Source organism: Enhydra lutris, unplaced genomic scaffold, assembly GCF_002288905.1.
Source record: "Enhydra lutris kenyoni isolate GAN:26980312 unplaced genomic scaffold, ASM228890v2 scaffoldscaffold58, whole genome shotgun sequence".
NCBI lineage: Eukaryota > Metazoa > Chordata > Mammalia > Carnivora > Mustelidae > Enhydra > Enhydra lutris.
This window is the reverse complement of record NW_019154142.1, coordinates 9949883-9966849: the sequence shown is the minus strand read 5'-3', so window position 1 is coordinate 9966849 and position 16967 is coordinate 9949883. Positions and strand designations below refer to the sequence as shown.

General features: G+C 44.9%; 1 protein-coding gene across 2 annotated transcripts in view; it reads right to left on the bottom strand.

Annotated features, from left to right (window-relative positions):
* Positions 1–16967, bottom strand: part of LOC111158318 (prolyl endopeptidase) — a 119689-nt gene that overhangs the window by 18285 nt on the left and 84437 nt on the right. The gene's annotated exons all lie outside the window — the stretch shown is intronic.

Sequence of the window (16967 nt, the reverse complement as noted above, 5' to 3'; positions counted from 1 at the left end):
GTTTCCATGTGAAACCTTTGTCGGGGACACCACAAGAAAAAAAAAAAACCAAAACACAACACAACGGTAATTCAGAACCACTGTTCGTTCTAAACCTGAGTGAGCCAGCCGAAGGTCGGTCGCTCAAACACTGTATTAAGAAAGCGTCCCTCCTTGATTTTATTTTTTTCCCCTTTAAAACTTAAATTCTCCATTTTGGAGACTCTCACAGCAGTGTAACAACGTTACTCCATGTCTCCAACCAAGAGCATTCAGCACAACAACGCAACGAAGGTCTATGCCCTCTGGGAAGCCCCCACTGTTTCTCCACAGAGGACAGTGATGGGTCTTTTCTGAGCAGTCCCAAGACTGTGCCACTTGGTACAAAAGAGCTGGTGTCAATTCTTTCTCAGCCCTGGGGAGTTAATAAGATAATCTCAAATTCTGGAGACTTATAATGTTTTAGATACAAAGAGAGATTGTCTTTCTGGGACTTCAGAAGCTGGTCACCCTCTTATGCAAATGACAAATCTGAGATTCATGAAGATAAGATACCTACCAAGGTACAGTGCCAGTTTATGGAAAGTTACCACTATGGTCTCCTAAGTCCCTGGTCCAGGATTTTCTTCCTACTCTTATCACAAAGTAATTCACTCTACGGTATTACTTCCTTGTAAATATCTTCATTGGGTGTAACTATGTAAAATTTTGCAAATGTTAGAAGCTTTGGCACTGATTTAATAGGTTTTTATTTCCCTCAAGACAATAATCACCAGTCTCCAGGGAATCCAGGGGACAAATATTCTCCCAGAGATACTGTGACTTATTTGCTTTTCTGTTTTTGTTGCCCTCTTCAAAAAGGAGACTCATTCAAGCATGTCAAAAGCCATATTTCAGATATAGAGGTCATTATATTTACTTTTTTTTTGAAGCAAAATAAGTCTGCATGGAAAGATGACCCTTTTCCAAACAGTCATCAATGTTATCGTCTTGAAGACAGATTATTAAAATCATAAAAAGCCCAGTATATCCTGCAATGCCATTCTACTTAAAAAAATGGTCTCAGTAGTATTTTTAAAAGATGTTACAGACATAATTAACTTCACAAATGAAACTGCTTGAGACAATCATAAAGAAAGCAACCCCAACTTTCTAAGCAATCAATTAAATTTAAAGCAGCTTCCCATTTTGCATATTAAAGGCCATATTCTAATGAATGATTATTTAACAGATAAGAGCTCACAGATCCTTGAGTGGAAGTCTTTGAATTAAAAACTATTGAAGGAAAGAGACAAAGGGTTTACACTTACATAAAGCATGTAATAAAAAATGCCAGAAATGACCACCCCCTTTTTGTCAAGCCCGGCTTCCCAGGGACATCACCAAGTGTAAAGCAATGCTGCTCTCGGACCAGGCTTTGGTGTGAGAGGAGTCACTGAATACATGTCCAGCTCTCCTAACGTGTGAATCTGGTTTCAAATAGATGAAATAAAACATCTTCCTTAAAGGAAAAAGGCAGGGCAAGGAAACCTAAGAAATCAAGGAAACGTTACCGTTCTTCAAGATAATGACATCATCAGTCATGAAGAGATCAGCCATCTCTACTGAGATGATTACTTTCTCTTGAAATGAATACATTTGGTAGTAAAAATCCATTTTGCTGAGACAGTCCAACATGGGCAACCACTGAAGCTTCTGAAAACAATCAGTCTTCAACCGCAGATTTGTTCTTGCTCGGGTGGGGTGCTATCTGAGGCGAATGCCAGCATGCTCATTATACCCAGTAAAGGGACATGCTCAGCCATGAAAGATGAAGGCAAACTGCAAAGGGCAGGCCCTTCGGAGAGAAGAATGTCTGGTGATAGCAGCTCCTTCCTAATTTTAGGGCCTGACAGGTTTAAAGGAGAATGTTCATGAAAGGGTGTTGAACTTCCCTTTTTATCCGAGTTGACAGAGCCCACTTGTGTGGCCTGTGCTAAGTGTGGCAAACGCATGTGACGAGGAGCAGAGCTGCTCAGAAATCTCACGGTCAAGGCAAACAGGGGTCAAGACATTCCATTGCCCAAAGAACCAGGCAGAAAGCAACTGCGGGGCGTCCATTACCTTGTAAAGCAGAGGATGGGGGGAGCTTCATGGGGTTTTGAGGAGGTGCTGCACGTTGCTTAGGTTAAAGATACCTGCCAAGTATTAGAAGGTCAAAATCCTATCTATTTTCCAGGCATGTGACTTTGGAGGAGTGGGGAGGAGTTTAAGAGTTAGCTCTGGGCCGAAATTACAAAGGGAAATTTCTATTCCAGATCCTTTGGTTTGCTTTTCAGAGGATGGCTTGACAGTTTTCTAACCGTGGAGCTTTAAAAACACCCATGGGGGCATGTCAATAGCAGCGATGTCAGTCTATTTAAAATCTATTTTAACTTTTGGTCCATTTCTTGAGTATCAACAATGTGCTCAGTGCTCTGCTGATAGTGTCTGCAGAAATGCCTCAGCTCTCCAAGGCTGGGCCACCTGTTCTTTGGAATAATAAGCCTATTCCCGGTTCCAAACCGTGGATCAAGAAGTGAAACAGAAATTCAAGGTGCTTAACACAGGGAAGAAAGACAGCGGTCCACGTCGGTCGTGGCACTGTGATGGTCTGGCTGGAGTTTGGAGGCTTTCAGGGCCGTGATGAATAAGGAGGACTTGACCACAGACCGTAACTGCCATCTCCAGTTGCACTGATCTGACCTCTTTGAGATCAAGGTCCACATGGTCAGACCTCCTTTTAGAACAGAAAGACCTACAGCCTGCACAGGGTCAGGAAAAGCTGCCGCTGTACTTGTACCGGGCACTGCTTATCTGGGTGCCCCCCCAGGACGCAGCACGTGAGGGTGCTGAGGCTCACCATGAGGGTACTGAGGCGGCACATCAGACGCACCTGAGTTCACTGTGCTCTTTATGGAAACAGAATGATGAGTCCATCATCTGGGGTTCATGAGCCCCGCACTGCTCGTGTTCAGGGAACATTTGCTGAATGCATGAACGAGTTAGAACTGCACATTACAACCCTCTCTTTCTGACCCCCCCCCCCACCTATGCCAGCTTGCTTCCGGTCCTGAGGCTCAGAGCACTTTGGCAACCTCCCACACACTGTCTCCTCCCCGCCTGCCCATGTGAAGGCCCTGGCTTCTAATAGGATTCCCGCTTCCAATCTTTGGGCATTTGTTACCTGATGAATCTCCCTGAGATTTAACAAAAGAAAAAGAGAGAGAACCTTCCTTTTAATCTAGGTCACTCCCCTCCTGACAACACGCAATGCCTCCCCATTCTCTACACCATGAGGTCCACGTTTTAGACCAGCCATTACGTGTTTCCACTTTTTATCTTCTACCTTTCTGAATCCTTCCCAACTTCAACTGTCCTTTCCACTGAAACTGCCATTCACATCTCCAGATCCCCGAAGTCACCAGGCTTGAGAGACTAAACCACGACTGAAAAAAAAAATTTCACTGGCTCTTAGGAATTCACTTATTTGACCCCCCTGAGCTCCCATCCAATGCACACATCCCCAATGCTGTATCTCAGGCAGGTTCAACCTTTGCTTGGCTATTTCCAGTAGTAAGAGAGAAACTGACAACACCACAAACGGCAGCTCATTTCACTGGGACCCTCTCTGCTAGAAAGTTCTTCCTTACCTGAAAATATCAAAACAAATGAAAACACAGGGAACAAAGTCAGCCAAGGCTCTGGAGACAGAACCTAGTGATAATAAATTTCTATATAAACTATCAACTAAAGTTCTGTACACTAAAAAAAAAAAAAAAAAATACTAAAGTGCCCGCCAGTAGGTTTCTATATTTTTCACAATAGGATTTTCCTTAGTCCTTATGTCAAAAATAGATGTTATTTATTTTACTTGATGTGTTTAAAACACTTAAATAGTTCTTACCATGAAAAAGCACTATTCTAAGGGGTTTATAAATATTCCCTCATTATGAAGTTTGGGCCAGGGAGGGGGCTACTCTGACCAGAGAAGCAACTTGTCCGGGTCATAAATCCTGGGAGTGATGGAGTCAGGATTTTTACCTGGGCTGACTGACTCCAGACTCCACGCTCTCAGTCACTAGGAACAAAGATCAGCAACCTCCTGGACCTCCCTCCGGGGCCCCCTCCCAAACCTCCTGTTCATAGCTATTGTGCCATCATATGTTTGTGTGTGTGTATGTGAGCGTGCACACGCATGTGTACCTCTCTGTATCTAGCACAGTGCCTGGAAGACAGTGGGCACTTTGAAAACAAGTCTGGGTCACTGCATAAACAAACACGCAAACCGGCCACCACGCTGTAGTCAAACAACACACAAGAAAGCATTCTAAGGGGCAGTGCATTGGGAAAAAAAAACCTCTAAAACATTTTAGAGTCTGGCATCAAAATGCTTACAAGCTGAAAAGGAATAAAATACAAATTAATTGGGTTGAGGCACTCAAGAGACTGTATAAGGTCACAAATTTCTAACTTACTACTGATGAAAAATATTTAACATCTGACATTTTCTTTATGTGTAGCTGTTAATCTGTTAATTTAGCAACACCATGGAGGACAAGCTTCATGGCTCCGAAGCGGTTTAGTTACAGTAATTCACCGCATGAGATTGCACCTGCGCCATAAAAACCCAGGAAGAGTACTGGAAATCCATTTCAAATTCTCATTAACGCTGTGGCAAACCCCTTATTTATCTTACTGCCTCAGAAAAATAAAAATAAGCAAAATGCTGGCGTGACAACGCCAGCCAGAATGGTCCGTAACAGCAGGGACCAACCACACAGCTGTGACGAGAGGGGCTTGCAGCTCCGGATGTGAATGCCATAGAGGCCGGACTTGGAGAGAGACAGATGCTAGTGAGGAGAAGGGAGAGCAGTGTTTGTGCAATCAAGCAGCTCCTGGTGGGGGCAGGGGGTGCTGAGGTAGAACCGCGCCGCCAAGAGTGGCCCTGAACTGAGCGCAGCATGGACAGAAGCCCTCCAGCCAGGACGCTGGCACAACTGTCCAATTACCACTTTTTCGTTTGTATATCCCAGGAGAATGGGAGATGCAGCAAAACATTGCGAGGAGCAAATACACACAAAATCATTTCACTACCAAACAATGAATGACCGGAATACCGAAGAGGGGTACCTGGAAGGAAAATTCTCTGGCATAAAGACGTTTACAGGAGTTTCTGTTGCGCACCTCCAGCGCTGCTAGTACACCAATCTGCTTCTACCTGGACTCTCTCAGACAAGGCAAATGCCAATCACCAAAATAAACCCTGGGAGAGTCAGAGGCGGGAACAACACATCGGAGATGATTTCAGGTCACTTAAAGGACAGTGGTTAGGAAGCTCATGAGTGCCAAGGTGCAATTCACCACCCGCCTTCCCCTACCCCGCTGGGGAACGGGGAGCTAGAAATGGACTCACGAGGGTGAAGGCGGGCGGCAGAGAGGTGGTCCGTGGGGAGACACGGAAGTAGAGGCTTCCAGAAGCAGCACAGACAACCTCATCGGGGGTTGGAAAACAGGAAAGGGAGCAAATGGACACAAATCACAAGGTTTAGGAATCCTGCTGCAAAGCTACAAGCACAAGGGCTTTGGTTTACATTCTATGTCTGGCTGTGTGAAATGGTTTCGTATTTGTGCAGAAGAACAACAGCAGCAAAAATCTTACCAGTGGAACCGTATAACCTCTTTTCCTTTTTTGATGGCTACAGAATGCCTCCCACCACCTTGTTCACTCCAGCACTATCATGACAGAGCTTGCCTATTCATTTTTAAATGCCTTAAATGAGGAAATAGTGTAATTTTAAGTATGCAGACACACACCCCTTTATATTATCATTTGTAATCAAGGCATTAAGGTAGCGAAATATCCAAGTGTCAGGAAAATGAACATTTCAGATGAATAATCGATTCATGCTCGTGGAAGACCTGGAAAAGAACACTGTGCTGTTCTGATGATAGATGGCATTCAGGACGGAGGATGGGGAACAGCTGATGACCATGAAGCATCAGGGGTGTGTGCAGAAGAGCTGGCTACAAACCAGCACGCTGCGGACACAAACTGCCATCGCGTGACTTCTGTGTACCAGCTCTCCTGGCTGGTAGTTGACAGGCAAAGCCGAGGGCTGCAGGGAGACTCCTCATTCCCAGTCGGCTGGGCTCGGCAGCCCCACTCACAGACTCTTCAGTCTACTGCTTTCCTGGCCACCTCCCCAGGGCCTAAATGTTAGTGCTCCCTTTGGTCCTCCTGCCCCTCTAGGCACACAACCGAGGGTTTCAATCTGTGCCCCGGTGCTCACTGACCACTACCAGGGACAGCCTTCACGACTCTCCCTGACTCCTGACGCTAATTCTCTGAGTGCCTGGCAAAAGCCACCTAGGTATCCAGCACAGTCCCTTTCAAGGGCTCCCCACTCTCGATAAAATCTCACCCCATCTGGGTGCAAAGCAGACCCTATGGTCTGACCTGTATTTCCAGGCTTACCTCCTGCCGGTGAGGTCCCCTGGTGCTGGGGATATCTCTGCTTGTGTACAAGCTCTCCTCCCTCTGTGCCCTTTCCCTGTCTGCCCAAAGCTCCTTTCCTGGAAGCCCTCCCTGGACAGTCCTAGATGTTCCTCCTCCTCTGGGCTCTCATGGGACCTGGGGTCACCTTTCATATAGTTTCTCCCACCATCAAATTACTACAAATGTTTGATCACATCATTTCCCCTTATAAATTCTATCATTCCTTACAGTCCCAGCGCTGCCAGATATAATGTAGCAGCTTGAGAAATGTTTGTGAAAGAATTGTATTTATTTATGCTATCTTCTCATTTAGAAATTCCATTTTATTTAAATTAGTACTATTATAACTATCACTGCCTTAGGCATCCCTCCAGCTTCTCTCTGTGAGGCACTGGGACTTTGGGGACCTCGCTTAGACAAACTCAGCCAGGGAATACGTTACACGGAACACAAACAATGAAGAGAAGAACCATACGTACAAGTCAGTAAACTACTGAGGAGTGAAGTAGGAAAGGGAAAGTGAGAGCATGAAATGTAAGAGGCTGCTTTAGAACACATGTTAGAAAAGCCAAAAGCCAAAGGGAGAGAATTAAGCTTCCAAAGTTTGAAAGCATTAATTAAAAAATTCAAATGATCACACTCTCATAGAATGTAGCAAGGAATCCGGGTCAACTGCAGGTGGCCTGGGGGTAAGGAGGCGGCAGACTGTGCGCGGGGAGACCGAGGAGCGCCTGCCAGGCTGCGCTGCCCACCCGGGGCTGGCTCGTGCCGCCTGTAGTGTCCTCCTGCCCTCCTCTGACTGACTAGCTGGGCCTCATGCAAGGTCCTGCATCCAGATGGGTCCACCGAGGCGTGATGGGGGCCCGAGCGCTCGGGCAGAATTCCAAGAGGCCTGATGGCTGCAGACCTGCGAGAGGAGACCGCACGCGTGAGCTCACGCCAGGTGGAGGCTTCGCTGGCAGCGCTGCACGTTCCTTACGAAGTAGGAAAATACGTGTTACTTAGAACACTGTGTTCAGGACACAAACTGTTACAATTTTGAGTCCACCAGAAAAAATTAATGCCTGCAGAGAAAATAAAAGGTAATGATTTACTAAGCTTTGTAGAGCTGCTTATATTTTTAAAGAAACTATTTGGAAAATGATAGCTTAAAAATAAAGGAATGTATTTCTATTGATAGGATTTCAGGTGCTGTAGTCAAGGATGGGGTTAGGGGCAGAGGCAACCCCCATGCTCGCCCAAGGCCTCCCTGCCTTCTCTGGGGAGGGAAATGTGGTGTCACCAGGGTGGGTGCTGTTCTAGCTCCTTCCAACACTTGGAGGATGGCTGGCCATCATCATCTGCCAACTCTGAAGCTGGTTTGTCCCCATCACATGGGGTTGGTCAATGACATGTGGCCAGGGGAGGGAGGGCTGTGGGCCACCATGGGATGGGATGTGCTTTCTCTCTGCACCACAGGGACAGCATGGTCGGAGCCCCCAGGGAGGTCTGATGGATAGTGAATAGGAACAAAATGTAAACTTTTCTGACTTTTCGCCTCCGAGGCTGGGACAGTGCTTGTTAACTGCAATAGCCTAGCCCACCTGACTAATGTAGAAAAGAGCAATCCGGAAGCAACTCATGCATAAGAAGCAGAAAATTTCTCATACTCACTATCTGAGAGTCTTCTAGCGCCTAAACTGAGTACCTATCAAAAATGCACATATTTCCAAATTTTAAAACTACTTTTTTCATTTCTAGTTGAAACTCAAAAATTGTTTGGAGAAAACAGTAGGTAGATAAATATAATGTGGTACACACACAAATAGAATTTTTTCATCAAAAAGAATGAAATCTTGCCATTCGCAATGACGCAGATAGAACTAGAGTGTATTATGCTAAGTGAAATAAGTCAGTCTAAGAAAGACAAATACCATATGATTTCACTCATATGTGGAATTTAAGAACAAAACAGATGAACATAGGGGAAGAGATGGAAAATAAGATAAAAACAGACGGAGGCAAACCATAAGAGACTCTTAACTATTGAGAATAAACTGAGGGTTGATGGTAGGAGAAGGGTGGGGGATGGACCAGATGGGGACAGTAAGGAGGGCACTCGTGATGATGAGCACTGGTTGTTAAATGTAAATGATGAATCACTATATTTTACTCCTGAAACCAATACTATACTACATATAAACTAACTAGAATTTAAATAAAAACATAAAACAAAACAAAAGAAAATAGAGAATTCAGGTCTCACAGAAGGAAAGTAAGAAGCTGGTTTCCTTCCTGACAGAATGGAGGGAATGTCTCTCCTATGAAGGCCAGGCCTTCCATCAGGGCTTGGGATCCTCTCACCTTCTCAAGGAACTTGGCTTCCGGGGTGGTTCCCTTCTACTGGCCAACCCATCAACACACAATAATCTGGTTTCTCCCCCCTTCATGTCAGGCCATTGACCTTGTACATCCCTCTCGAACATTATGCTATTCAACTTCTCAAGACTGTCTACACACATGGTTCCCCACTTCCCTCTTCTGGACCTCCCTCCTCCCTGATCTTGAATACACTGCCACAAAAGCTATGGAAGACTCTATCTGTAAAATGTTCTATGAAGTTAAAGTTTCATTTTTTGGATTGATTTGTTTTCTTAGCACAGCTGTATTCTACAGCAAGAAAAGGAAAAATCTGAAAAGCAATCTGAAGGAGGAGAAAAGGGGAGGGTAGGAAGACAAAGCACTGTTGTTAAAAGATGGAGATGTTCAGTTAGCTTAGCAAGGATTATTTTTTCTTAAGAAACTTTTAAAAGTTTTAAAATATAAGCTTTCAGATTATAGCATTACACAAGACTGTTCTAACTAGACTAATAATGCAATGCAACAATGTATGAAAAGCAAAACTAATCCCTCAATCCCTCAATCACACCTCCCTCCCCCATAAAAAATCACACAGGTCTTCTCCCCTCTTCCTCAATATATCCTGTTCAGCCATCAGTCTGCCCCACTGCTCCTGAAAGTGCTCTTGTCAAGATCACAAATGAATACACCTGGTCAAATCCAAGAACTCTTCTTCTTTCCTTATTTGACCAACCACACTGAATGTTGTCTACCACTGTCTCCTTCTAATACCCTTTCCTTGACCTCTTGCTCCCCCAGGTCTGTGGTTTGCTGGCTTTTCTTATACCTTCCTGGCTATTGCTTCTGGGGCTCCCCTGCTGACCCTTCCTCCAGCAGCTAACCCCTGGCTGTGAGGCTGCTCACAATGCAGTTCTGACCCTCCCTCACTCTACTCCATGTAATTCTGTCCTTGCCCCAAATTTAAACAACACACTGAAGATGTCCATGCTTGTAACCCCAACTCAGATCTCTCCTTTTGAGCACGAGACTCAAATACCCAGCTCCATACTTGATATTGCTACCTAGCTGACAATGAAACATGAACAAACTTGACACATCCAAAACATCCATCCTCCCAAACATGTCATCCCCGACTCACTGCCAACAACTTGACACATGGTAGCAGCTGCTCAGATTCCAAATCTCAGAGTCATCCTTGATGTGTCCCTTCCCCTTTCCCCTCCACGTGCAGTCCCTGAGTGCGTCCTGTTGATTCTTCCAGGTGTTTTCCAAACCCCCTCTTCCTCACGTCCACAGTCTCTCCGTTAGAGTAGCCCTCCTATGTCTTCCCTGGTCTACTGCTACAGATATGTTCCAGCAATCTCTACAGCAGCATCTGGCCCTTCCATCTATTCTCCACAAAATGGAAGATGGCTTTCTTAGACGAGAACATGTCACACTCCAGTATAAAACCCTGCAAGGACTCCCACTGCACTTGGGATCCCTAACAAACCCAAATACACCCATGAGGTCCTGCCTTCCCCCTCGCTTACCACACCAGTCCTCTCTCAGGTCTTCTGTGAGGCCAAGCAGGGTCTTTGGTCTAACGCATCTCAACTTGGTTAATTCCCCTGAACATCGCCTTTATGTTTCCACTGACATAACACAAGCGAACTCTGGCTGACCACCCAATTCACACTGTCATTCCTGGACCTAGTTATTTCACTCATGGCCCTTTCACCAACTTGCAAAATCTCCATGTTTATTTTCTGTTCACTTGTATTTTTTGGTTTGTTGTTCTTTTCTTTCTGCATGTACTCCTCTTAAGGGCAAAGACCATAGCTCTTTTGGTCACTGTTTAACACAATGTCCGGCACAGAGTAAATTCTTAATAAATACACAGACTGGATGAGTGAAAGTAGTTTTCTTCCCTATCTCACTTCTCCACAACAAGGTTGAGCAACTTCTGATGGCAGGTGAGGAAGACACCTGTTGGCAGCTGTAGATGGACTAGAGGAGGAGTAGAAGTCTAGGCAGGGGAGCAGACATGGTGCCGGCAACACCCCACAACACTCCTTGGTCCCTCCTCTCTCTGCAGATTCTGAGCAATGGTTCAAAGTCGGCACTTCAACAGTCCAATCTGCAGACTCCCTAGCAAAGCACCAGCCACAGTTTAGAGTATATATATTCTTCTCTAATCTTTTCCAAATATTTAAATTAGCTATATGGACATTAAACTTTGGAGCTGAACTAGCTGTATCCTATGCAAAACATGGAAGGCCTCAGGGTTCTGACGAAGGCAGCATATACATGATAGTTTTTACGTGCACTCTAAATGGTTTTCTGTTTGAGAGTCAATTTCAGAATTACCCACTATCCGATCTGGGATCAAAGAGCATATTCTCTGTTTAAAAATGTTTATATGCAAATTATATGCAAATTAATATTGATATCCACTCATAGACATATACATGTAGACACATGAACACAGCTGGAGCAGGGAGGGCACAAGGCTGGCCGGCTATGACTTAACTCGGCAGAACCAACTAGCAGATGATTTTAAGTGTCTAAGAATTTATATGGGCTGCATTTATCAATACAGCTTGAGTAGATAATGTACATTTCCTTCTTTTGAGACATTAACCAAGGTGAGCAATGACGCTTTCTCTAGGGTCTTAATGAGGCCACAGGGTTTTCTATCAGTTCCTACATGACAACACAGAACCACCTATCTCTGGATACTCAACTGCTGAACTGGGACAGCTGGGAGAGGCTGGCTGAGCTCCTCAGGGCCGACAGCACCAGCTATGCCACTGTGTGATAAGCGACAACTCGTCTAACTTCCCTGCACTATAGCCTCTTCAGCTCAAGAATGGAAATCATGGGAGTCCTGACTGTGCGAAGAAAGGAGAGGAGATGCTGAGGACATGGGCACGCAGCCTGGCACAGGGGGTGCCCACATCCTTGCTCTACTCCCAACTAACAGCGCACTAGCCCCTTTCCCTGTCTTTTGCTTTTGACTGAGTTTCCCAGGCCAGGAACAAGAAGAGAAGCTTCTATAGAAGTTGGGACTTGGTTGAGTACTCAAATTGTATAGAACTTCAGAAAATGCGGTAAGGAAAATGAATAGTGCAATGACAGAGCATGGAGAAAGGAGAGCCAGGCAGAGGAAGGTCTGCATATGGTGGGCAAGGGCATGGTTGGGAGTTAAGCCTTGATGGAGCCGAGTATTTGGGGTCGGACTTGGGGCAGCAAGGCAGCACTTTTGCAGGGCTGGATGAAAGAGGGCATCAAGAGTTGGGGAGAGAAGCTCACACTTGACACAGACAATGACCAGGAACCTGTGTGTGCCCCTGTTTAGTACCCTCACAGTGCCTTCTACCTGGCGATGTTTTGCCATCGTGTTTGCCACTATGACAGCATTTCTCATCTACCACTTACACTTGGTCAGCACCGGGAGTGAACAGAGAATGATCAAGTCTACTTCTCTAAACCCAGGTAAAGGTATACCTGACCCCAAACGAAAGGTTATACTTATGGACATGGAACATGTTTCCTTCCTTCTTCACAGACCAGTGAAGTTAGGCCGTAACAGCTTTTCCTCCAGGGAGATAATGGAGTATCTGGAGTGCCAGGTCTATTTTTACTCAGTCTCTCATCCATCGGCCATCAATGTAATGCAGGCAAAGGGGAGGGGTGGGAAGAACTATGGAGCAGGTGGGGAGACCACACTAAGCTCCTATGTTCTCTTCTCCCCAACTGCTCTAAAAGACAGAGCAGAGCAGGAAGCCAAAAAACACTTGTCTAGGTGGCAGCCTACATAAAGACGTACCCCTGGGGTTTAAGCGGGAGACAGTCACAGAAAAGCAGAGAAAAATTCCTCCAACTCTCTCCCATTGAGCCTTCTCAGCACAGAGAAAATCTAAGCACTTTTAAGATTCCAGTTTCTAGATATCCACCTAATCCTATGAACTTTTAATCTAACTTCACCCATTAAGAAGGCAGAAATGATGGACAGACACTGGAATGGGTGTACTTGTCTAAGAAAAAGCAATTGAGAAGGTTACCTCCTTTGGGCACAGAAGTGTCTTTCCAGATTCACGGCACAAGAAGCCAAGGTCTTGGGCTAGCGCTTCCAAAATAAATCTGAGGATATTCTTCTGAATTTGAGTTTGAAGCAATCTGATACCCGTACTGGCATTAGTGCCAACCCGAGTATGATCTTGGGGGAGGTCCAGCAGAGATAAGATGACAAAAGCAAAGCCATAAACACTTCAAGTTTCATTCTACTTTTAAGTGGAGTTTCAAGCTGCCGTGTGGCAATCAACATTTAAGACTTACATAAAACTCCTCTGATTAAAATATAACGTATGTGTGTATATGTGTGCGAATATATATGATATAAATAAACGGATAAAGAAATGAGAATCTCCATTAACATGCAACAAGATTAGAAGTGAACACTAAAATAAATCATAATATTTATAAGCAGTTTTTAAGATGTATTTATGGGCCCTTAGTGTCTCCCCTTTCACACAAGGAGTATTTTCATTGTTGAACAGGTTCTATAAGAGTTTACGAAGTAATCGCTGCATACTTACATGATGCAGAAACATACTTTTAAAGCTAAGCAGGTGTGGGAATTCAGAAGCCTTTTAGTCTAATTTACTTTAAAGGTGGAAAAAAAAAAAAAAAAACAACCTGAGCTATAGTGTGCACAAATAATTCATCCTGATAACAAAGTGTGCAGATCAGCACAGCTCTGAATTCTGTCAATTTACATTGTTGCCTTGATTTTTAGTTTCTTCAACTGTAAAATGAGAGGTCTCAACCATATGAACTCTAATGTATATGCAACTGGAAAGCATACAATTTTGTCCATAGCCCAAAAACATATTAGTGGTAGAACAGATCACCCAGGAAAAAGCGAAGAGGCAGCTATGAAATTAGAGACTTGACACCCTCCTCGGAGGCTGATCCATGCTATGTTTCCATTCTAACGAGCAGGTCCTCAGGGATGGCCTGGGTCCACATCCTTCACAAGAAGGGTGGTTGGAAGATGGATTTCCCATGGAGTCAAACATTTGGAGAGCCACCTGGCCCTAGCTTACCTGGCTTCCTCAGCTTCCCAGAGATGACCCCTTACACATCACCTCTATTCTAATTCTCAGAGTCCCATCTTGTGCCTTGCATTACACTTCTGCTAAAGTCAAGGCCAGAATTCAGGAAATACATATGCTCATGTTCTGGTCTTTCTTAGGTCTTTCTTCATGGGAGAAGCACCTCTTTAAAGGGTGTTCTCTCTTTGTAGTACATGATTTCTGCTGTCTGTAACTACAATATTTGAATATTCACCTTTTCAGTCTTTGTTTTCCTAATCCTGACCCTGAGGTTTAGGCACCTGGCCACCAGGTGGTGTTTGGGTTCCTTGGTCTCAGGGTCGACACCAAAAATTTCCTTTTTAGATTTTCATTTATTTATTTATATGAGAGAGAGAAAGCACAACACAAGTAGAGGGGGCAGGGCAGGAGGAGGAGAAGCAGACTCCCTGCTGAGGAGGGAGCCCGATATCTGGTTTGATCCCAGGACCCTGAGATTATGACCTGAGCTGAAGGCAGAGGCTTAACCAACCGGGCTTAACCCCAGGCTCCCCATCCACACCAACAATTTCTACTGAAGTCCTGTTTTGTCTTAGGTGACAGATTGCTAATCTATTCCCCTGTTTCCTCCCCCAAAAAAGGCCCTAATTTTTAGCTGCACATATTTTTTTCCTGGAACTCAAACGACATCTCTAAACCTCACTGCACTGGATGGGGTTAGATGAGTACTTTTTCACCAGAAGGTGAAAGCAGACAGAATACATGTCACCTTTAAGCAAACATGCTTGTAAGACAGCTGGCATGCACCTTCCCTCCCCCGCTGCCCTGTTCTTCCCTACTGCTGCCTTCCTGTTGGCTAGGAAGCGGGTATAACGGGGCTGCATGGTCAGAAGAGTTCAAGGACCACGAAGAGATGCTGGGAACGGAAGCCAAGTGCGACGAAGCGGCAAGAGAGCCAGAGCGCGGATCCCTCGCACCTTACATACGGAGAATACCATCAGACACCCTGGACTGGTTCCTCCTGAGCTTTTCTCTGAGATGGAAATAATGGCCTCTCTTCTTTAAGTCGTGGTTGTTTTGATGTTTCCTGTTGCTCACAGCTGGATCTAATCTGAATCACCTATCTTGAGATTCAGATTCATTTTTATTCTTTTAAGGATTTATCCCTTTATTTAAGAGAGAGAGAGGAGGGGCAGAGGGAGAGGGAGAAGCAGACTCCACGCTGAGTGTGGATCCTGACATGGGGCTCGATCCCAAGACCCTGAGATTGTGAACTGAGCCAAAACCAAGAGCACGTGATCAAATGAGCCACCCAGGCACCCCAAAATTCAGATTCATTTTTAAAAACAAAAATCATTAAAATGACAAAAGGTAACTACCACTTGCCCACATACCATCATAGATGATACCATGCCACTGATTCAGTTCTAACAAGAAGGAAGTTGCATGTTACTCTGTTTTCTATAGGATAATGAAATAGGACATTCTTTTCCCAAGATTGTTTTCTAGCAAGGAGCTGGAGCTAATTATTAGCAGTGAGTAACCTGAAACTGACCCACCTGCATATCAGCAAAGCTCAGTAACCTGCAACTTTTTATGGATCTCGAAAGCCGTGACTCTTAGAACCAGGTAAACAAAATTTGAATCTATTTAAATGGCTCTATTACATACGACAGCAAACTCAGTCTTATCTGTAGATATTGGATACATTGTAATGTACAGATTGACAAATGTAATATAATTTGTAAGGTACAAATTACAAATTTTGTGTGTACTAAGGAAGAACAAATCTCCAACGAGCACCGTTGTCTCCTGCGGTACTGAATTTACACGTCGCCGGATCTCTGACGTTCAGGGCCTCTAACACAGTAAAGGACAATAAACCTAGATGGCCTTCCAGGAAGTGAATCTGAGCCATTCAAACAGCATCAACGCCTGTTAACTCATTAATGTCTCCACAAAATAAGCTGAGCAAACGTGCCTGCTGCTGGCTCACCACCATGTCCCCCAGGAGGGCCAAGCAATAGGGCTTCTTGCTGGCCGCCCTCCTCAGGCTCCCAGTCACCAGGGTGGGTTCTATGGTCGTCCTGGCCCCCGTCTCCTCTTCCTCAGTGCAGTTTCAGAGAAGCTCAGAGCAAGGTCGGCACAGCCTGGCTTTCACCCACGTTGCCACAGCAAAGCCTCACACAGAAGGCTCAAGAAACCTCCCCAGGCTTCTCATTTTGGGGACCGACTGCTCAGTTCTCAAGCCACCTTGTGATTTTTACTCAAAGAGGGTTGTCTGCAGATGGCTGCAAGTAAAGTCCTTTTTAAAACAGGAAGAGGATTTACTTCCCATGCTATGAGGACAGCACTGACTTGGGTCCTCATAACTTACTTTTCTATTATTTTAAAAAAAAAAAAAACTCTTCAGCAACCTTTGCAGTCAAATTATTATAACATGGCTGATACGAAAAGGGGAAAGAGACCCAAACACGTACCCTCTGCATATGAACATTATACCCTCAGTCTAGAACGCCTACATGACAGAGTGCTAACGAAGGGTGGGGGGTCTGTTCATGCAAGAATACACCACGGTGGAAATCATGCCTCAAATCACCGGAGTGCTCAAGCACTAAATCACCAGCAACAATTTAAAGCAGTTCCTTGGTCATTTGGAAGCACGGTGACCCCTCAAAAAGTTCTTTGGGAAAATCTCCCCGCAGTCACTCTTCACTGGCATTTCTGAACATTTCTGCCCGGTACCCGTGAGAACACGGCGCTGCGGAGAAGCCTTATCACCAGTTCAATGGTCAGCTCACTGGGGATGTGGATGAGTCAAAATCCAAGAACTGGATGTCCCATGCGCTCAGCACAGAAGTTAACAAACGTTAAAAGACTAATTAATGTTCTGAGAATGTGTTCTCTGGACAGCAAAGTCTGTGTAGGCTAGCAACCACAAACCAGCTAGCACCGAGGCTAGAAAAAAATACACTAAATTAAAGACAAAAATCCCCACACTCCCTCTACCTCAAGGCATGTTGGTAAACCTAAAGAAGTATTTAGTTTTAACA